The 23,028-nt window shown below is 38.4% G+C and overlaps 1 protein-coding gene across 1 annotated transcript in view; it reads left to right on the top strand.

Moving 5' to 3' along the window:
• GPC3 (glypican 3) overlaps nucleotides 1–23,028 on the top strand; it is a 692,738-nt gene that overhangs the window by 57,241 nt on the left and 612,469 nt on the right. The window lies entirely within an intron of this gene.

The raw sequence follows: 23,028 nt of genomic DNA on the forward strand, positions 1-23,028 counted from the left end.
TAACAGATGAAATCCTAAAAAGTTAAGGGAACGTCAGTTTTATAATCCAGAACTCTTCTATCACTTACATTATACCTTGATAAATTTCCACAAAAAAATTTGGCCTCCAGAGGTCATTAAAAAAATTCAAGGATTCAATAAACTTATTCAACTGAAAAATGAACAATATTAAAATAAAATGTGAGCACTGCAAATCATATTAAATTCAATGCTAAAAATGTAGTTCCAGATGCCCCCAAAAGGGAAATAATTCATCTTAAAAAATGCTCAGGACCTTTCTTGGGATGAGATGGGGTAGGGGAGTAGGCAACTGGCAGTGGGAGGTCACGGTGCAGAGAAGACATTAAAAATGTACCTGTTGGCCCTGGCTGTTAGGCTCAGCTGTAGAGCATTGGCCTGGCATGTGGGTGTCCTGAGTTCGATTCCTGGTCAGGGCACACAGGAGAAGTGACCATCTGCTTTGCCACCCATCTCTCTCTCTCTCTCTCTCTCTCTCTCTCTCTCTCTTTCTCTCCCTCTCTCTCTCTCTCTCTCTCTCTCTCTCTCTCTTTCCCTCTACTGCAACCATGGTTCGATTGGTTTGAGCACATTGGCCCTGAGTGCTGAGGATGGCTCCATGGAGCCTCTAGGCAGGCACTAAAAATAGCTCTTTTGCTAGCATGGCCCCAGATAAGCAGAGTATGAGCCCCATAAGGGGGTTGCTAGGTGGATCCTGGTTGGGGCACATGAAGGAGTCTGTCTCTCTATCTCCCGTCCTCTCACTTGGAAAAGAGCAAATATAAAATAATATAAAATAAACATGTTATTAATAATCTCTGTATCAGTCCAGGAAGCTATTACCAACCCACACCACACACTTGTTATTTTGTTATTTTTTTCCAGATATCTTTAATACAGATGGTGAGGCTATAGTAGAAATGTGCTTTTGTATTTAAAATAAAGTTGTTTCGTTTCTCTGAGAATCACTTTTTTTTTTAACCCAGCCATTCAAAGGCCCTGCTTGCCATCATAGCAGAAGAGAAAAGATAAATACCTAGAGCCAAGGTAAAACTCAAAGGAGGCAAAATTAAAAAAATTGAGGAGTGTGCAAGGAGAATATTTGAGTGTCGTAGCACAGTCACTAGTAAAAAGAAACTGTTTCAGGTTTACATACTGAATTATCTCATGTTTAAGTGAGTTATGGCTAATTAATTTTCATGTGCTCAAGCAAATTTGCATGTATTATGTATGTACTGAGAGTTTTATTGAAAATTAAAGAGCTAGGTGGTGGTTTATTCCTAGCATGACTAAAGCTGTGCTCCCAAAAGTGATTTTTCAATCCATTCTAGTTGCACAGAGCTTGGGAAGCTCAGCCCATGAATAAAGACTTAATTTGAATCAGAATGCATAGGTTCTAGTTCCAACTTGGTTATTTACTAGCTCTGGGACCTGTAACTAACTGAACCCCTTGGGTGTCCTTTCCCCAGCCTGCAAGTTAGGTTAGATCTCCCTCTCATTGCACCCTATCCCACCTGCCCACAGTGAGTGTTTTCTTCCTCCATCTTAGCACTTAGCCAAGTTAGCAATGGTGTGCTTTGGATGGAAAGAGGGGCAAGAGGGTATTTTTGTCCTTCACTGAATTGAAAGCTCCTTGAGGGTCTGCTTTGAGTACATCTCTGTATGTTTACCTCTTCTAACAATGTTGGTGGGTCGATACACATAGATTTTAGCAGATGTTTGTGGAACTTTAATATTTCTAAACTTTGGGTTTCTCATCTATATAATGGAGCTACTACATGTCCCATCTGTATGAGTTATGAAAATATGAAGACTATATATAAAATTACATGTTAATTTTATATTAACATATAAAATTACATATTAAACTAAACAGCACTATAAACACACTTATGTAAGGGGCTATTACCTATTGGGGTTGTTATATGTAGTTCATATTTTAAACTCTAGGTCTATCATCTTAATGGAGTTTGTGCAAATTATCCTTTCTGAAGTGTAGTTTCTTTTTCTTTTTTTTTTAAAAAAGATTTTAATTATTGATTTAGAGAGAGAGAGAGAAGCATCAACTCATAGTTACTTCACTTTAGTTGTTCATTGATTGTTTCTTGTATGTATCTTGACTGGGCAAGCCTAGGGTTTCTGACCACTGACCTCAACATCCCCAGTCAACGCTCTATTTGCTGCGCCACCACCAGTCAGGCTGAACTGCAGTTTCTTTGACTGTCTTAAGCGGTGAATAGACTAGCACATCGGTCTTTAACTGGGGTCCATGGATAGGTTGTAATGGGTCATCATAACTCCTGAAATTGTATGTGAAATGTTTTGTATATGGGCACTTTTTGCTGGAGAGAATGTACTTGGCTTAAATTAGATTTGAAATCTGTGGCCCCCAAACAGTTAAGAACCAGAAGACTAGCTAATCTCTTAAACTCCATTCAGCTCTAATCTGATTCTATGATCTGAACAAATAATTTCAAATTTATGATTATTTAATGGACTCAAATAAATAGTGTCAGCTATTTTAACAACATTGAAGTTAGGCTTCCCAGATTTAATAATATCCAATTAAGAACTGATTTTTGGCATATTTTTCTACCACTCAGATACCTACTTGGCTTGAGGAAAGAACTATTATTTTGGATGTTGCCTTCCATATCTTTTTTTAAATGTAGTTATTATGCCTTCACCTATTTTGCTTTTAAGAGGTGCTGGGTTTTGGTCTACAGAATTAGAAGCTTTATTTGTATGTTCATAATTAACTGCAATAAAATATCCTTTTTAGAAATCAAATAGCAATAGTAAAGTTCTATCTCAGTGGAGGCATTAGAGGAATTGCACCATTTAGGAGCCCAGCTGTATTTGTTCTGATCATAATCATAATGAAGGCACTGTATATCACTTAGTTTTTTTGGGTAGTGATACAGTTAAAATCCCAACATCTATAGAAATAGCATGGTTGATTCACTTAGTTATATACAGTGAGTTTTCTATTTTATTAAAAACAAGTAGGACTAAAACTATCAAATTAAGAAGTATGTGCAATTTTTACAGTGAGTAGAAGAAAGTGTGATCTTCCAATCTATTTTAGAATCTTATTTGTTGTTGACACTGGGAGGAAAATCTTCTGACAACACAGGTGACCTCACCTTAATTTTGAGAGAAGGGAACATCCTCCAACCAATTACTTAGAATGATATAGTGAGAATAACCCAACCATAGAGTAGGCAGCAGAAGATCGAGTTTTTACTCATTGCTCTGCCACAAAGCAGCATGCAACATTGGGCAAATCTGTTCCTGATGCTGAGCCTCTTGGGCTAGCTATCACCTAGTTGCCCTTTCCAGGGTTATTTTAATTATTTTTATTCACAATCATAGTAATAGTGATGTTTTCCATTTATTGTCTACTATGTGCCACTATGCTATAAATTTTAAAATAAAGTTGATTTAATCCTTATAATAATCCTGTTAGATGGTATTATCTCTATTTTATTGATGAGGAAAACTGAAGCTCAAAGAGAGTAAGCAACTTGTTCAAGTACTACCATATGCCCACTCCCTCCTAATTTCTCTTCTTTCATAGCTCGTCACTGCCAAAATATTTGGTTATACTTATTCTCCATTCCTATGACCAATTCCCTGATTTCAACCCTCAGCTCTAGCCTGGACTTTTTTAACTGCTTCCAACTAGTCCTTCTGCCTCTAGTTTTATATCCTTCAGTGTCCATCAGTTTTTAAGATGTAGCTCAGCTAACCACTTCTTCCAAGAAAACTTTTGTGACAACCTCCTCTGCTGAATTAAGTTACCCTCTCTGTGTGTCTCAGGTCTGCATCCTTAAAAATAAAATACTAACCTATATTTAATAAGTGTCTACTATCTACCAAGTACTGTTCTAAGCTCTCAATATGCATAACTCATTGAGTCCTCACTACAACCATATGAAGTAGCTGCTGTTTATACTGTGTTTTACAGATGCTTGGTAATTTCCCCATGATCACAAAGCTATTACCTGCCAGAGTTGGAATTTGAACTGCAAACACATTTGAAAGCCTGGTCTCTCGGCTTCTGTTTTATACTGTCTTTTGCTTCAAATAGTACCTTCACAGGGAAGCCTTGTATGGCCCTTTCTAAAATTATATTTTTAAACAATTTGGATGTTTTTAAAGTCCAAACGAATGTTTGAAGCTGAAAATGAACAGTTTTAAAGCATGGTTGATATACTTGAAGTAATAAAATGACCCCAGGATCAGGTAATTCTATATTTATATGAAGCTAAATACTTTAAAACACTTTTATTCCCCTGAGACACATGGTTCCTATTTTTCAAGTAAGAAAAGTAAGAATGGAGTGATGTGAAGTGCCTTGCTAAAGCAGTGACTTGCTTTGGCAGTATTGACATCTGGAGCTGGATAATTCTTTATTGTGGGGAGGCTGTCCTGTGTGTTTTAGAATGTTTAGTAGCATCTGTGGACTCTTATCTACCTTTCCCCCACCCCAGTTGTGACAATTCAACAGACATTGTCAAATGTCCTGGGGGGGGCAAATTCACCTCCTCTTGAAAACCACTGGCCTGAAGTCTCATGCTGGCAGGTGGCAATTGGAAAACTGGCCTTCTGACTCTCAAACCAGTTCTCTTCCTATTTTTTTGAGTTGGCTTCCATTCTCATTCTTTGAGAAAAATTGTGGTCTATGGCATGCTTTAGCATGCTAACCTAGCTTTCATTAAGTGTTCTCTTTATAGCATAGAAACTGATAACTAAACAAAGAGGAGCTCACAGATAATTTACTGGCATGCTTTGTTAATTGAATTTAATTGTTCAGTACTGCCTGATTTTGTTTTCCTAAATAACCTGTGTGAGTGCATGTTATCTGGAAAGATTTGATGGAAAAAGACACGTATATCAAAGGTTTATTGACTAGAGCAGGGGTCGGGAATCTTTTTGGCTGAGAGAGCCATGAACGCCACATATTTTAAAATGTAATTCCGTGAAAGCCATACAACGACCCATGTACGTTACACATTATCCAATAAAAATTTGGTGTTGTCCCGGAGGACAGCTGTGATTGGCTCCAGCCACCTGCAACCATGAACATGAGCGGTAGGAAATGAATGGATTGTAATACATGAAAATGTTTTATATTTTTAACGTTATTATTATTTTTTATTAAAGATTTGTCTGAGAGCCAGATACAAACATCAAAAGAGCCACATCTGGCTTGCAAGCCATAGGTTCCTGACCCCTGGACTAGAGGCTTATGTGAATTGGCACCTTCATTTTACTGAGTTTCTTTTTGCCTCAAGTATAAGATTTTCTCCATCAGAAGTATTTCTTTGACAATGTCAAGTGTTTCAGTAGATGAATTATATAATTTTACTATTGGACACTGTTGCTGTTTCTAAAGAGAAGGCTTTGAAAGGGTTGTTACTTCTTCCAAGGTTTTGACCATCTGAGAAAATTACTTATTCATAAATTGCTTCTACATTTAGGGCTAGGTACTACCCTGCAAAACTAGACACCCCTTCAGCCCTACTCCACCCCATGATAGAGAATAGGACTGCTTTACGTGGAGCAGGGAAGCTAAACAGGCCAGACTGGACTCCTTTACCAAAGCTTTCTGTGGATTTCCAGAAGGCTTGGCAAGAGAATAGGGATTTCTTTCTATTTCACTTTTGAGATCTTTTCAAATCATAAAGGTAATTTTCTGAGATGGAAAAATGCAAGCAATATTTAGATATGCTTAATGTAAGAAAAAGTAACAATACATTGAAAATATTTATTTGCAAGGATATGTGAACCCTTATGTTCATTGCAATATTATTCAAGGTGGCCAAGACATGGAAACAACCAAAGTATCCTTTGATAGAAGATTGAATAAAGAAGATTTGTTACATATATATTCAGCCATAAGAACAGATGAAATACTGTCATTTAGAACAGTGGTCCCCAACCCCCGGGCCACGGGCCGGTACCGGTCCGTGGAGAAAGAATAAATAACTTACATTATTTCTGTTTTATTTATATTTAAGTCTGAATGATGTTTTATTTTTAAAAAATGACCAGATTCCCTCTGTTACATCCATCTAAGACTCACTCTTGCCTGACCTGTGGTGGCGCAGTGGATAAAGCATCGACCTGGAAATGCTGAGGTCGCCGGTTCGAAACCCTGGGCTTGCCTGGTCAAGGCGCATATATGAGTTGACACTTCCAGCTCCTCCCCTCTGTCTCTCTCTCCTCTCTCTCTTTCTCTCTCTCTTCCCCTCTCTCTCCTCTCTAAAATGAATAAATAAAATAAAATAAAGACTCACTCTTGACGCTTGTCTCGGTCACGTGATACATTTATCCGTCCCAACCTAAAGGCCGATCCGTGAAAATATTTTCTGACATTAAACTGGTCCGTGGCCCAAAAAAAGTTGTGGACCACTGATTTAGAACAACATGGATGGATCTTGAGAATATCATACTAAGCGAAATAAATGAAACAAAATGTTTTAAAAACCATATGATTTCACCCATATACAAGATACAAAACTGAAAACAACAAAAGAACAAACAAGAAAAACAAAAACTCATAGACACAGACACAGTATTGTGGTAACCGGAGGAAAGGGGGTGAGGGAGTAGTAAAGGGTAAATAAGGTCAAATATACGATAATGGAAAAAGATTTGACTTTGGGTGGTGGGAACACAATGTAATGCACAGAGGAGGTATTATCAAATTGTACACTTAAAACCTATATAATTTTAACCAATGTCACCCCAATAAATTTAATGAAAAACAAAAAGGAATACCAAAACCATATGTAGAGAAAAAAGTAAAAATAAAAAAAGTGAAAGTTCCTTTTTTATATCCTCTTTACTAACTTCACCAAATGCAAACACCAACTGCAAAAACATTGATGTGTGTATTCTTTCAAACTTTCCTTCATCCATTTGTATGCATACGAACACACACACTCACCACTAGTCATTCAGTCTCAAAGTTCCCCTTGAGCTGCAGAAATGAGATTATGCCATACATGTTGCTTGGTAACATACATTTTTACTTTGTATATCTTTGGCCTCTTTAAAAACAAGTAAATACTTTATCCTTAAAAACAAACAAACAAACAAACAAAAACAACTGTATAATCTTACATTCAGCCAGTCTCTTTTGGGCAACCTTTTAATTGTGTTCTTAATTTTTTATTTTCTCTTACACAGAGTGCTGAACAGCACATCGTCATTCATACCATTCCATGCACTTGAAAGGCTATTGCTGGATCAAACCTTCCCCAGAATTTGAAATGTTGGGTCCAATGCAACGTTTCCAGGGGCAGTAAGCCAATATTGCTCTTTCTGCTGCCTCCCAATGTGCAAAGAAAGCTAATATTTCTCATAGCTCTTTAGAGAAACACAAATTGATTGCTCCTGAAGACTGACCCTGAGGAGTCTGCCTAAGAAATTCTATTTTCCTTTTTTTTTTAAATTTTATTCATTTTAGAGAAGAGAGAGGAAGGGAGAGAGAGAGACAGAGAGAGAAGGTGGGGAGGAGCTGGAAGCATCAACTGCCATATGTGCCTTGACCAGGCAAGCCCAGGGTTTCGAACCGGCGACCTCAGCATTTCCAGGTCGACGCTTTATCCACTGCGCCACCACAGGTCAGGCCAATTTTCCTGTTTTTAACATGCCAGAAGTCAAGGAACACAAGCTCCTGGCCCAGCCCTGTTAAGCTGCCTAAAGCAGAAGACCTAAATCCTGCTGTCACACTGCGGACTTGAATTTTGAAGACATTTTTGGTTACATGCACCAGAAATTATTATTTTTATTTCTCTCAGCCAGTCAACAACTATTTAGTGAGCACCTGCTGTATTCCAAAGTACTGCTGGGAACTTTGCAGACATGCACATGGTAATAGTCAGCTGTATTCTTAAAAATAAATGTAGGTTGATCTGTCTATGGACATGCTATCCTTGTTATTTTTATGTCCTAATTTAGGAGATCATTAGAAAAAATATTTTGGTTTAGAGTGAGTTCCAATCATATTTCACAAATAATCCTCTTTAGGGGGTTAGTTCATTTTGTTGTTGTTCCTATCCATATAAATCACTCTCTTTATAGAAAAACATCAAATTATGTTTTCACAGAAGGCAGGGAAATAAGATGTTTACATATCACCATTTGACTCCTTTCAGCCAGGTCCTCATTACAAACATCTCAGCCACCCAAGTAAAGTTTATTTAAACTTCCAATCTATCCATGAAAAGAAGACCCCTACAGCTTAGGAGTTTTGAGGCAGAAAGGTCTAAGATTGTCTACTACTTCCCTAGTTTCTCTACTGGGTTCATAATATTTATTTTTATGTGTTAATTCCCTATCCAGAGATTTGGCTTTGTAGTTCTGTGTCCTTTTTCAGTTCTATAAATTAAGGAGGGTGATTCCATAATGTCACAGGATCTTAGAGTTTATAGGGAGCTTTACAGGTCATCAAATACAACCCTTCTACCTCTGTGTAACTCCTGTGTACAATATATTCCATGAGTGGGATCATTTGGTCTTGGAACAAAACTTCTAATGGAGAATCCACTCTGTTATGAGGCATCACATTAACTTTTTGTTCAGCTTTAATTGTCAGTTCTTAGGTTTGTTGGGCCAGAATCAATCTCCTTGTAACTCTTTCACTATACTGGTTTCTCTCATGTGGATATACTTCTCCTTGCTAATTATCCCCCTAAATTGTAGTGCCCAAAAATGCCCAATAAAGAGAAACAGCAGTGATCACCTCCTGTAGTCTACATACTATACTTTTCTTGAGGGAACCAACCTAAGACACTAACTATTGAGTCAGTGAGTGTTGAACTTAAAAATTAAGCAACTCTCAAACTGTTGTCACCAGCCTTGATCCTAATTTGGAGTGTTGGTCTTGTATTAACAAGACATCTTTTAAAATTTGAGCTGAAATTCCAGCCCATTGAGATCACTAGCATGTAAAAATGGGTCGACTCTTCCAGCTTCATAAAATTTATAAATTTGATCAGTGTAACATTTATGCTATCATAGCAGTCATTGTAAAAATGCTGAGCCGAGCAGATCAGGTTCCCCATAAGAGACTTGTTTTCAGATTTACATTAATTTATTAACTAGTACCTTTGTGCACAGCCATTATAGCAGTGAAGGAATCAGCCAATGGAATTCCTTGCAATTCATGGCAATTTATCTTGGACATGGCTGTTTACTTTGTCCTAGGGCCCTTTTGAAATCCATACACAGTATGTTTATTATATTCTTTTGTTCTTCAACACAGTACTCCCACCATGAAAGGAAAAGAGGTAAAGTATGACCGGGTGGTAGCACAGTGGAGAGAGCATCGATCTGGGACACTGATGTCCCATGTTCCAAACTTTGAGATTGCAGGCTTGAATGCAGGCTCACCAGCTTGAGTACAGTGTTGCCAGCTTGAGTATGGGTTCATTGAAATGACCCCATGGTTGCTGACTTGAGTCCAAAGGTTGCTGGCTTGAAGCTCAAGGTCACTGGTTTGAGCAAGGAGTCACTGGCTCAGCTAGACCCCCCTGGGTCAAGGTACAAATGAGAAGCAATGAATGTGTTGATGCAGTTATGAGTTGATACTTCTCCTCATCTTTCTCCCTTCCTTCCTCTCTCAAAAAATAAAAATGAAAAAGAGGTTAGTCGACATAACTTGTTCTTATAAAACTATGCTAGCTTTTTGTGATTGTTTCTTCCATTTCAAAATACAAATCTTCTGCTGGATGATGTGTTCTGAAATTCATTTTGGGATTGATGTTAGACTGCTGAGATTATTATTTGTAATAGCAACGTTTAGGGAATATGGGAACCAAAAGAGCTTCGTTTTTGCTCACCAGCTCTCCCGTAACTGTTGCCACAAACATTCTTCCTTTTGTCTCCTTTCCTCATGCTGGCCTGATTCCCCTCTTTCCCATCCCCTCAGAACATTGCCCTCAGTTTTCTAGGTGAGAGCTACTTAGTGTGGTAATGGGTGCTAATGATCTAACATGTTTTTCACCATGAATCTATTTGCCTTTTGAGTAGGGCCTAAATCCCAACATGTGATTAGAATTGTGGTAATTTTGAACACCTTGGCTAGTTATTAATGTAGTGTGGGAAGCTAAAACCTTTTGTTTCCTCTCAAATAGGTGACTGCCTTTCAGATTACACATATGACTTTGCGCTAGTTTTGTTGGGGGCAATTTCAAGGCAAATTGCTTGGCTAATTGCTTGTGGTCATTCATCTTTTCAGCTGCTTGTTAATTTCTGGTTATTAATACTTCCAGAATTGGGGGTGAATTGAAGAGATGCATGGTCATGGCTACTGGAGTGGAAGCAGGGGCTGCACTAGCTTATAGTTAAGATTGAATCATTTTTACTTTACAATGATTACTGAGGATTGATAAATTTTTTTAACAATTTTTAAAAATCCATTATGGCAGAGTTTGATATACATTTGCCTTCTAGAGTCATTTAGAATGGCCAGTTGGGTTCTATATATTGTGCAATAAACTCATTGGTAGGAAATAGTTTCAAAAATATTGAGCATTTTCTAAATCCACTAGAATTTCAATTGCAGCCCTGTCCTAGCACAAATAGTGCAATATTTTACAGCTAGTGTTATATGGAAACATTTACAATACATTTTCATTAAAATTGTCTTCCAATGTAAATGTTATATAAAAACCCCTGGTATCTGACAATGATCCTCAAATTTAGAATCATCAGAACTTCAGGGAGATCTCTTTCCTTAAAAAATGTTCATGGGTGATTTATAGGACAGAAAGGGACCAAGCAGAGCATCTTGGGACTCTGCCATTTACCCCCGAAACCTGATGTTTGTGTCAGTCAGCACTGAAATTCTACCTGTGGCAGTAACAGATGCCTAGAGCCATCTGCTTATTTTTATTGTTTTTTTCATAATTAAATGGAAACTGATGTTATCATCTTTGGAAGATCCAGATTGAAGGTGATATGCTTTTGCAAAGCAAATAAACTGAGCTTGGGCCACTACTGAGCCTAGAGCTGGAAAGCCTTGGCCGAACCAGCTGTTGTGTTCCAGTTCCATGTTGTCCAGGGTGGTCCTCCCAGTCCTTTGCCCTGCTGACTGGGATGTATATCCCCACTCTTATGGATTCTTCCAGTTTTCCCTTTCTTAGCTCCCCAGTCTTGACTAATAATGGAATTCATGGAAGGTTAGAGGAAAAAGGTAATTATTCTTTTCTTCTGTCCTCCGAGTGATCAGACAAGCTCTACCCTGTATTTTGGGCTGGGCCAGTGTGGAGTTCTATAGGGGATACGACTTAGATGTTTCTTAAATTCTTGCTTTAGAGCATTTCAGAAATGGAGGAGTAATGCCAGAGATCTATTGTCCCTCATCTCTCTAATCAGAGCTTCTAGCCTGCTTTCTTTAATTCTTGTTTTCAGCAAGTTTGGTTTTTACTTTCACTTGCTTGTCCTCAGCCTGTCTCCTCTTCCTGACGAAATGTGTCAGATTTTGTTTCCTAAAAGAAAATAAATTGATCTTTCCTGGAAAAAATAAATAATTACTGGCATGGTGTGTGTGTGTGTGTGTGTGTGTGTGTGTGTGTGTGTGTGTGTGTGTGTGTGTTGGTAAGGAGTATTTAGGGTGGGAGTAGAAGGCTTCTTTGTTGAAGTCTGTTTTTAATCCTACTGGCTCTTAGTTCTAAAACTGAATTCAAGTCTTGGTTCTGCCTCTTTGTGACCTTCGGCAAGAGACTTACATTCTTAAAGCTCCAGTTTCCTCATTTTAAAGAATGATAGAAGAATCTATCTCATAGAGTTGTAATGAGGACCAAGTGAATAAATCCATGTGAGCTTATGTTAGTAGATTCTAAGAGGGTCAGAGGAAGACGTGGAAAGGGTTAGAGGTGTCGGAAACATTTTACTCACCCCCTTTCCTCCCTAGCAATAGACAGCACCTGGAGAAAGTTTTTTTTCTCTCTCTTGAGAATACAGTATTTGACCCAGAGAAAATTGCACAACACATCTATACCCACACTGTTTTTGTCTCCAGAGAACAAGCTAGATCTTTTGAGAGGGGGATCAATCAAAGAGCTGTCTTAGGCAGTGGGAAGTGTCATGAGAATAAACAGCTGCTCCTCTACCCCACAACCCCTCCTGCTGTTAAATGACTCTGAGGAAGAGGAAACCAGTCATCAAAGGCTTCTGCCACCTGTGCACAGCTGGTAGTTCCTGGGGTCACTCCTGTAGTGAATAGAGGAATTTAGAAAGTATCCCCTGTTCCAAGTCATTGATATATTCATTTCAGTAAGGCCCAAGGACTTGCTCTCTCCTCCATCATCCATGCTCAGAGCTTGAAAACTTCTTGGTAAGCTGGGACACACTAATTTGAGATTCTCTCTAGGTTTTCTACAGTGCTATTTTGGGAAGAGCATCCCTTGAGAGAATCTCAGTGTGAAGAAAATGAGCAGGACTAGACTCTCTTCCTCCTTTTCCTGTAGCCCTCTTTTAAAAAGACTAAGACTGGAAAGTCATTTCCCTTGAGCTAGTTGATGACAAGTGTTATTTTCCCAGGGGATCTAGGCTGCTTCAGCCAGACCTCCTTTTTACTGGCTTTAAGGTTACTAAGACAAATGGTAGTATACCAGGCCCAACAGAGAAGCTAATCCTGCGTTTTAGATGGGGCACTGTGGCCAGTGACTGCTAGAGGGCAGCAGAGGGCCAGGAGCAGATTTAGAACTGCTTAATGACCAGATGGTAACCAGATTGGCAGACAGCAAAGGAAGGACACCAGAGTCCCATCATTGTTGAGTGAGAAGAAGGTTGGGTTCCATCCAGAGGAAACAGACATATTCAGGGAGTTCTTTTTTAATTTTAATTTTTAATTTATTGTGTTGACATGGTTTCAAGTGTTCCACTCAATGTAACACCCTCTACCTACCACAACATGCCCCCTCCTATACTCCATGCAAAGTATCCAGGAAGTTTTAACAGAACATGACTAAAACAAATTACAGAGAGGTCAACTGAGTTGGTATATAGTACAACCCATTAGGGGAGGTAAGACCATGATTTAGTTAAAGGGTAAAAAAGGCAGATAGCCATAAAGATCAAGTCAGAACCAGTGCTGGGTCAGAGTTCAATTCAGGTTTGGAATAGTCAGGATTCAAGAACTAGAATTGGAATGATTCAACTTATTTATTGTCTCTAAAGAAAGGCACATAATAGAATTGTTAAGATCATGGATTTTTGAGTCCCACAGGAACTAAGGTTTGAATCACTCCTCTGACACTTATTAGCTAAGTGAGATTTTGTCAAGTTATTTAGCCTCTCCGTATCACTCTGAAATCACATGCATGATGCTAAAGAAATATTTGTATGCATAGATTCTATGGAAATGTTTGTTGAGCAAGTTGTTTTTATCCAGAGGTTGTTTCTAGCAAGATTGGGGTTGTTAATAGTAGATCCCCATCTCAAAGTTCTTTTCCATTCAGTTTAGTACTTGTTCTTGTTCTTGTCTGAGATGAATCGAGTAATAACTTGGTGCTGTTCTGGTACCTAGCTCCAAGGGGCTTGATTTCTGTCGTAATATGAATTCAGCTAACAGGTGCTCAGAGGGGCCAGAGACCATAAGAAAGGGAGAATATAAAGGTCTCTGATGCCTGACCAGTGGTGGCACAGTGGATAGAGTGCATTCTGGCCCCGGGTTCAAAACGCTGAGGTTGCCAAGCTTGAGCGCAGGATCATCAGGCTTGAGCACATGTTCACCAGCTTGATTGCAGGGTTGCCAGCTTGAGCATGAAATAGATCATTGACATGATCCCATGGTTGCTGCCTTGGGCCTAAAGGTTGCTGGTTTGAAGCCCAAGATCACTGGCTTGAGCATGGGGTCATTGGCTTGGCTTGAGCCCCCAAGTCAACTGATATGCTGCACCTACATGTTGATGCTTTTCATTTCTCTATTTCTGCCTCTCTCTCTTAAAAGAAATAAAAAAGATCTCTAAGATAAATAAATTCATGTGAAATCAGGAAAACTGAATATTTTGATGTATTCTAAAATGGTATCTTGTTTATGCTTTCATGATTCTCCTAATAGAAATAACTTAAGCTGAAAGGAAACCTGATTAAATGGATAAACATTTTATGAGTGCCAGGCAAGGCAAAAGTTTGAATTATCTTGTTAAAATTAAGTGACCACATAAACACAGTGTGGTATTCTGAATTAGAGCCTGAAACAGATAAAGAACCTTAGTGGAAAACCTTGAGAAATCTTAATAAAAGCTGTAGTTTAGTTAGTAGTATTGTATCAATGTTTTAATGTTTTAATTTTGATGGTTTGTGTTTATATAAGATTTTAGGGGAAGATGGGTGAAACTAGCTTTGCAATTCTTAAAATAAAAAAATATTTCAAAATAAAGTTTTTAAAATTAAGCTGCCAAACTCTCTTATTTTTTTTATTTCAATGCAGTTTGAAGATATTTTTGAAAATACATAGGTTTGGGGTGGGGTGGTTAGGATACTTTCTGCTACATATACAGTTTTGTTTTGTTTTTGTGTTTTTATGAAGTGAGAAGCAGGAAGGCAGACTAGGGGTGATGCTCTGCCCATCTGGGGCATTGCTCTGTTGCAACTGGAGCCATTCTAGTGCTGAGGTGGAGGCCATGGAGCCATCCTCAGCTCCCGGGCCAACTTTGCTCCAATGGAGCCTCGGCTGTGGGAGGGGAAAATATAAGATAGAGATAAAAGAAAGGGGGAAGGGTGGAGAAGCAGATGGGTGCCTCTCCTATGTGCCCTGTCCGGGAATCAAACCCGGGATTTCCACACACAGGGCCGACGCTTTATCGCTGAGCCAAGGGGCCAGGGCTTCATATGTATAGTTTTGAACTACACTCTTTCTTAACAATATAAACATATATTTTCACATGCCATTAAAAGTTCACCTAGGTTTAATTGTTAATATTTGTAATGTATTTAACCAACCCTTGACTGATGTACATTTAAGTTGTTTCCAATTTTATGTTAGTACAAATAATGCTCCAATAAATACTTGTGTAAATATATGTTTGTGCTCATTTGGTGTTTCCTTGAGTGCAGAGATGTAAAAGAAAAATTACTGCATCAAAGAATATAAACTTTTAAAAAGGTCTTGGTATGTAATGCCACATCACCCCCCGGAAGGCTTTTACCAATCTGTACACTCAGGAACACAGTGTGAGTACCAGTCTCACTGCATTCTAATTAACATTGAATCCTACTATTAGAACAAGCACCAATTTTTCCAGTGCACTTGCTTTAACTTGACTCCCTTGCTTAGAATCTTAGGTTCAACATACAGGTTTTATAATGACCAAGTTTAACCTTCTCTTCATTCATCCTTTTACTGTGTGTGTGCGTGTGTGTGTGCGTGTGTGTGTGTGTGTGTGTGTGTGTGTGACAGAGACAGAGAGAGTGACAGATAGGGGCAGACAGACAAGAAGGGAGAAAGGTGACAAACATCAATTCTCCGTTGTGGTGCCTTAGTTGTTCATTGATTGCTTTCTCATATGTGCCTTGACTGCGGGCGGGGAGGGGAGTTACAGAAGAGCCAGTGACCCCTTGCTTAAGCTTGGACCTTGGGTACAAGCTGTTGAGCTGTGCTCAAACCAGATGAGCCCGCACTCAAGCCAGTGACCTCGGGGTTTCAAACCTGGGTTCTCTGCATCCCAGTCCAATGCTCTATCCTCTGTGCCACTGCCTGGTCAGGCTCCTTTTACTGTTTTTGTATATAATTCCTTAAGATCTTTTAAAGAAATGATCTTTGTAAAGAAAATGTCATATTGATAGTAACTAGGGATTATTTCTCTTTCTCTTTATTTCTGAGAATATTGTGAAGTTCACAGACAAACATTTTGATTCCTTTTGATATTTACATGCAAACACACATACACATGCACACTTAAATACTACTGATAAAAGGGGATTGGGAAAACAAGTGAAAGTTGCCATTTAGAGAGTTACCACCTACCAGGCTTTGGAAATCATCATCCTGATATGGCCTGAGCTTACTAAAATGTACCATTGCCCAGCACTGTGAGCTCCTCATATACAGCACCTAGCTTCTTAATAAACTGCACTAATAACTGACATCTGCCCATTTAACCTGCAGTAGTGCAGTGGAGGCATAATGGCCTACAATATTCTTGGTGGTGGTGGTAATGCCATTTCTGCTCCTAGCTCACTTTGTTGGGTTCCAGTTGAACTCAGGAACGCCATTTGATAACAGTGGTTCTGAAAGAGAGCTTCCTGGCCAGCAAGCTGGCCTTCTGTTCTGCCGCTGGGACCACTCTGTCAGAAAACGAGCTAGTACCACTGGGGAGGTATTTCCACTCCTGTTGCTCTTCACAGTTTCAGCTCCTCTCACATTTATAATACTGCTTTAATAGTCTTGTCTTGTAATTACATCTGGAGACAGGAGACAGCATCTTTTGATAGTTCAAGTCCTAACGCATTTAAATTGCCCTCCTAATGCTATAAAAGAGTCAAATTACATATTCTAGTTCACACCAGACAGCAATAAATGTCAAGGTGCCATCCACTCTGGTATTTAACTCCTTGATGCCATCTGTTTCTCACACGGACCATACACTAGTTTTCCCATCTCCTGTCTCAAAAGGATCAAGTTGGGAGACAAATTTCACTATTCAAAGTATATTAAAAGGCAGAGGCACTTTGTAAACATTGCTTTAGAAAGCTATGCATAGTGATAAAATAAAGGACAGGAACCTGATTCAGTAAAGGAAATATTTCACAAGATTGTCATCTACTTTATTTTTAAAGCTGCAATAAGATGTAACAATAAAAACGCCAGTCAATGATGCATTTCAGCCAAGTGATATGAACTCTTGCTAAATCAATTAAACTGTCAGTATACTATGGTTTCACATTTTCTATAACATACTAGGTCACCTTAGGACACTTAGTCACTTATGACATTTTACCATTGATGCAAAATCAATCTAGCAATTTATAACCTTACATTTCATTATGGAAGTATATTATTCTTCAGGAAAGCTGAAGTTTCTGAAGCCCATTTATTCGTCTCTTCTTCAGGTAGAGTCATAAAATAATAAAATTATTTATGTTATCTTACATTTTGAGATTTCTAGTAGTTTTTGATTTATATGGTTTTAAAAAAAGACATGCCAGTTATACAGTTTCTAACCCTAATGTTATTCTGAATGTTAAATAATATTGCAGACATTAAAAAGTGAAAATTTTGACTGAAGAGCTCACTTTTCAACCTACCTTATTTATTTTTGAGTGTGTGGGCTGAAAGAACCCTTTGCTTAAGTATGCCAGAGGACAGGCTTTTTTTGGTGTCCTGTATTTGGAGTTTGGAGTTCTAGCTCTCCTCAAAGAGATGGAGCAGATGGTTATTCATGTTTAATACCATCACATTTTTTCAGTTTACTTGTTGGAAATCGAGAGTTATAGAATGATAAATCAGCTGTATTTGAAAGAAGGATGGGGAAAAAGGAAGATGAAGCGTTGGAGGCTTCTTCTTCTTATTAAACTTTTATGTGGAAATATCTTTTCTTTTTCTCTATAGGACAAATATAACAGTGCTTTTGGAAAAACCAATGACTGATAAAATGCACATGACAGATCCTTAGTTTTAGGTGCACATTAGAACAGTAGAGGACAGATCTGTTCTGAGATCATATGGCAAACGAGCATAATCAATATCTGCTGTAGAGCCCTTTTTTCTGTTTTGAACTCAACAGGAGCTTCCTTAAACCTTCTTTTAGGATATTAATCAAACTTGTAAAAACATTTCCCCGAAGCATAAATTAGATGAGTGTCACTGGCAACTGTGGCTACATTAACACTAGACCATTTAAATTTGAGATTTTTTTGTTAAGCGAGAGGAGGGAAAATAGTGAGACAGACTCCCGCATGCACCCCAACCTGGATCCACCTGGTAGCCCCCATCTGGTGCCAATGCTGGAAACAACAGAGCTGTCCTCAGTGCCTGAGGCTAACGCTCATACCAAAGGAGCCACTAGCTGCGAGAGGGGAAGAGAGAGAGAAGGGCTAGAGGGAGGAAAAGGAAAGCAGATGGTCGCTTCTCTTGTGTGCCCTGACAGGGGATTTAACCCAGGAAGTCTGCATTCATGGCCAACGCTCTATCCACTGAGCAACTTGCCAAGACCCTAAATTTGAGATTTAAATAGGAAGTTTTCTTATTTTTGTGTTTAAGTTATGTTTACAGGGTAGGTAGGGGCAATTAACTGTATTACTTTAGATAGAGCTTGTGATTTGGCACCTCTAGTTTGCACATGATACCATGCCAGGACTGTGTGCCACTCAGGTATTCGACTACCTGCATTGTCTCAGGTATTTCCACTTTTCATCTTTCCTATTTGTTTGAACATATCAGAGCACATTGAATGAAAAGAGAAACACAGGGTAGGAATTGAATAATTAAAATGAGAATCACTTTGTTTTTTCTATCTTGCTGAGGAAGGTATTAAGTACTAGGTTTAATTGACTCTGTGCATGAGGTATGGGTACAGGAGCTTGTGCCTGTATGGTTTCATTTCAACTCACAGCCACCTTGGGAGGTAGGTAACATTATTTCTTACTTTAGAAGCGAGGACTGTGGCTCAGAGAGAGATTAACTAATTTGCCAAAGGCATAATACTAGGAAATGATAGAATTTAATTTTTAATTCAGAACTTTTATTCCAATTCCAGTACTCTGTTGGCTCTTCCAGGGTTATTTACTATTATTGATACAGTGAAATCTTGATAAGCCAGACTTCATAGGGATGTAACACACACCATAATAGGGGTTTAGAAGATGAGCACATAAAGAATTTTAGCTGTTTTTGAAAATTAACAAAAAATTATTGGTATAAAACATTAATTTTAGAAAATTCAAAAATACAGATTTGATAGAGAAGAAAATAATTCATTTATGATACTAAGACCCAGAGATAACCACTCTTAACAGCTTGGGTAATAAAATTTTAATTAAAATATATATTTAAACAAGGGTTACTATATATATATACAATTTTATACATTGCTTTTTTTTCCCAGAGACAGAGAGAGAGTCAGAGAGAGGGATAAACAGGGACGGAGAGATGAGAAGCATCAATCATTAGTTTTTCATTGCGCATTGCGACACCTTAGTTGTTCATTGATTGCTTTCTCATATATGCCTTGACTGCGGGCCTTCAGCAGACCGAGTAACCCCTTGCTCGAGCCAGCGACCTTGGGTCCAAGCTGGTGAGCTTTTGCTCAAACCAGATGAGCCCGCACTCAAGCTGGTGACCTCGGGGTCTTGAACCTGGGTCCTCCGCATTCCAGTCCGACGCTCTATCCACTGTGCCACCACCTGGTTAGACTCATACATTGCTTTTTTACCAACAATATTTTGTGAACATTTTCTCATATGATTACATAGATATCATTTTTATTTTAATGGCTATGCAATATTCTATTGTCTGAGCACAGCATAATATATATATTTAACCAAGCCATCTTAGATAACATAATGAGAACCAGTCCTCTGGTTCAAGAATGCTCCTATGATGTCACAAAATACATCATAATGTGTTAAAATATTCAGAATATGCATTTGATTATTAGGTAGCACTGGTTGAATGTACACAAGGTTACATATTTATTTTCAAGGTGGTGTTTTCCCAGTCCATGGCCAAAAAAGTAAGAGAGTCTTACTTTCTTAACTTTTGTTTGGATACCCTGCAGGCAACACTAAAGCCAGTAACCCCTGAGAGAGACAGCCAGAAGCATGGTGGGCAAACACAAGGTATAATTTAAGGGAAAGAGAAACTCTCTTTTCCATAGAATTCTCATTGGAAGAGTCCTCTTGGTTGAGCTACTTTGGTTAAAAAGCAACAATATCTGATCAGTGTTGTGTCTGTTAAATCAATTTGGTATATGCACATAATGAAATATTATGAGGCCATTATATGGTGGCTATTTCATTATATGAAAAATTATCATGATTAGATGTTAACATTTTATAAATTATATATATATATATATATATATATATATTTCCTCAGCTTCATAAAAAATACATCTATACTGAAATACTTGGCCAAAAATTTACAGATTATCTATTTATTTAAAAGAAATAATTTTACTTGAGTGAGGAAAACATCAAACCAAGACTTAATTCTCAAATTTTAAAAAAATAACATTTTTGATTATTTTTTATCTGCTAGGTACTGTACCAGTATCTCAGTATTCACAACACTGGAAGTTACCATTATTGTACATTTGAAGAAGTCATTTGCCCAAGACCGATGGATTGGATTTAGTGGAGTAGGGATTTGAATTTGGGTCTATTAATTTCCAAAGTCTGTGTGATATAAGATAGAGTGGAGACAAGATATAAAGAAGTTTATTTTTTTTTTCTTAACTGGTTGAAAACCAAGCAGTCAAAGCAGTCCTGAGACAAGAAAATGCAAGGTTATAGGTATAAGACTTATGATGTGAAACCTAGGACGTCTTCTGGCACCAGGGTTAGTTCAGGGGCTCTGTATCTCTGGGGTTAATAATACCTAACCTTGAACATTATTTAGTGAATTAAATAAGACAATGTGAAGGGCACATGGGACATGCTTGCTTAACAATGGTAGGTTAGTATTATTATTTCTCTTATTTAAGACCTTGCTTGTTTATAGGGATTGGAGGCTCCACAAAGCCTGAGGCAGGATGTGTTTACCCTAGTGAATCCTATCACGTCTTAATAGTGCTCAAACATTCCTGACCAGTTGAATTGCCTTTCATTTGTACCTTTCAAATAAACATGTCCTAATTAGCTTTGTGGACTCTACCAGCTTTTTCAGAAAATTGCTGGTTTTTTGGGAGTTATTTATTTACTCAACGAAAATAGAGATTTAGTGTAATATAAGGGAAGGAGGAGGTGATTGGATGATTGGTTTGGAGTTAATAAGCAAGCTTTTTGCCCCGCCCCTTTCACCTGAGGAACCTTAATTGGGTTATGCTCCTTTAAGACTCTTAGAGAGTTTCTCGACCTGTGGTGGTGCAGTGGATCAAGTGTGGACCTGGAACACTGAGGTCATCGGTTCAAAACCCTGGGCTTGCCCGGTCAAGGCATGTGTGGGACTTGACGCTTCCTGCTCCTCCCCTCCTCTCTCTCTCTCTCTTCTCTAAAATCAATAAATAAATAATGAAAATAATTTTAAGACTCTTAGAGAGTCTGGGAATTTTGAGAACAAACACTCTGTAGGGAGGCTACCAGAGGGGGAAGACTTCATCAATCTTTGTACATTCTTACATTTTTTATTGTGTTTTTCGCCCTCTCATGTCCCAAGAATTGAGTGGCATTATCTTGAATCCATGGAGATTTCAGAAACAACTGAGGTTGGCCTCTCTTTGTTGAGTTTATGAAAGCCATATTTAGTTTTAGGAGGAATGTGTTTTTCCCTTGAGAGACTCCTCTATACCTGCAGCCATCAGAAATTCCATATTAAAATCCCACATTTAAGTCTTTATGGCTAAAGTCTGTTCTTGCGTGTCTGGACCAAGTCCAACTGTCAGACTGAGATATTATTGAGTTTCTCTTCTCAAGTGAGTGGTTTACATCTTCTGGCTCCATTTCTTTACCACTCATTCTGAAACACCTTGTAATCTGGCTTCTGCCACTAGCTCTATGAAAATATCTCCCCTGCAAGTTACCAAATGACTTTTTGCTGAATTCATTGGGGTTTATTTTTCCTTCTTTTCCTTTTATGTTTCTCTTTCCTTGGCTTGTGACACTACATATATCTGTTCTGTTTGCCTTCTACCTCTCTGCCATTCCTTCTCTCCTTTTTGAAGGCAATTTTCTTCTTCCATTGAAATGTGAGTGTTCTCCAAAGGGGTGTCTTTAGTGCTCTTTTTTTCCTTCTTCTTTTCATTCATTTTCATAGCTCTCACTGCCATCTTAAAGTAATTAACTCACCAATTCTGGCTTTTTACCCATGTCCCAGTTCTGTATTTCATATGAATTAATAATAATTAAAATAGTCTTTTATAGTTAAGCACTGTGCTATGGACTTAATATACATTAACTTTAATTCTCACAGCACTCTTTAAGGCACATAGTCTTAAGCCCATTTTACATGAGAAGAAACCAGCTCAAATACATTGTATATGTTTATATTTTTCCATTTATATCCCTTACCACCAATTAAAAAATTCAGCAGGTCCAAAAAAGAATTTCTTCTTTTATGGCTCTGAATTCCATACTCCTTCTCACTTTAAGGCAGTGGTATTCACTCACTTTCTGTTATATCAATTGTAGGCTGAGAGAGTTGAAAATCAGACAGGTAATTGGTTAAGAATAATACCTTCCCTCCCCAATAAAACCAACCCCTGCAAAATCTCCCAAGCCCAACTTACTACAACCTCATGTCTTAGCCCTTGCCAGCTGGTTCAGTGGATAGAATATTACCCTGGCATATGGATGCCCTGCATTAGATTCCTGGTGAGGGCACACAGGAGAAGCAACCATCTGCTTCTCTCCCACTCCCTCTGCCCCTTCTCTACCACTTCCCCTCCCACAGCCATTGGCTGGGTTGTTTCAAGCATCATCCCCAGGTGCTGAGGATAGCTCACTTGGTTTCAGCATCAGCCTTAGGAGCTAAAAATAGCTTGGGTGTTTCAAGCATCGGCCCCAGATGGGAGTTGCTGGTGGATCCTTGTTGGGGCTCATGTGGGAGTCTTTCTCACTATCTCCCCTCCTCTCACTTAAAAAATAAATGACTAGATAAATAAATTAATTTAAAACAACCTTGTATCTTGAAAATTATAGTTTAAACTGTCCTATTGATGAGCAATTGCTAAGCATTAAGAAAGCTAAGTCTGATAACTTTCACATACTGCATACTCTGGGCTGCAGAGTTAAGCATAATTCTCAGCCCTAGTTGTGCTTTCTTTAATCCTCAAGATGCACTCTTTCAAAGCTGGTCCCTCCCATAGGCGGGGTCATTTTAGGTTCTCCACAGTTCCCAGTCTACCAACT

The sequence above is a fragment of the Saccopteryx bilineata genome, chromosome X (assembly GCF_036850765.1).
Source record: "Saccopteryx bilineata isolate mSacBil1 chromosome X, mSacBil1_pri_phased_curated, whole genome shotgun sequence".
Lineage (NCBI taxonomy): Eukaryota > Metazoa > Chordata > Mammalia > Chiroptera > Emballonuridae > Saccopteryx > Saccopteryx bilineata.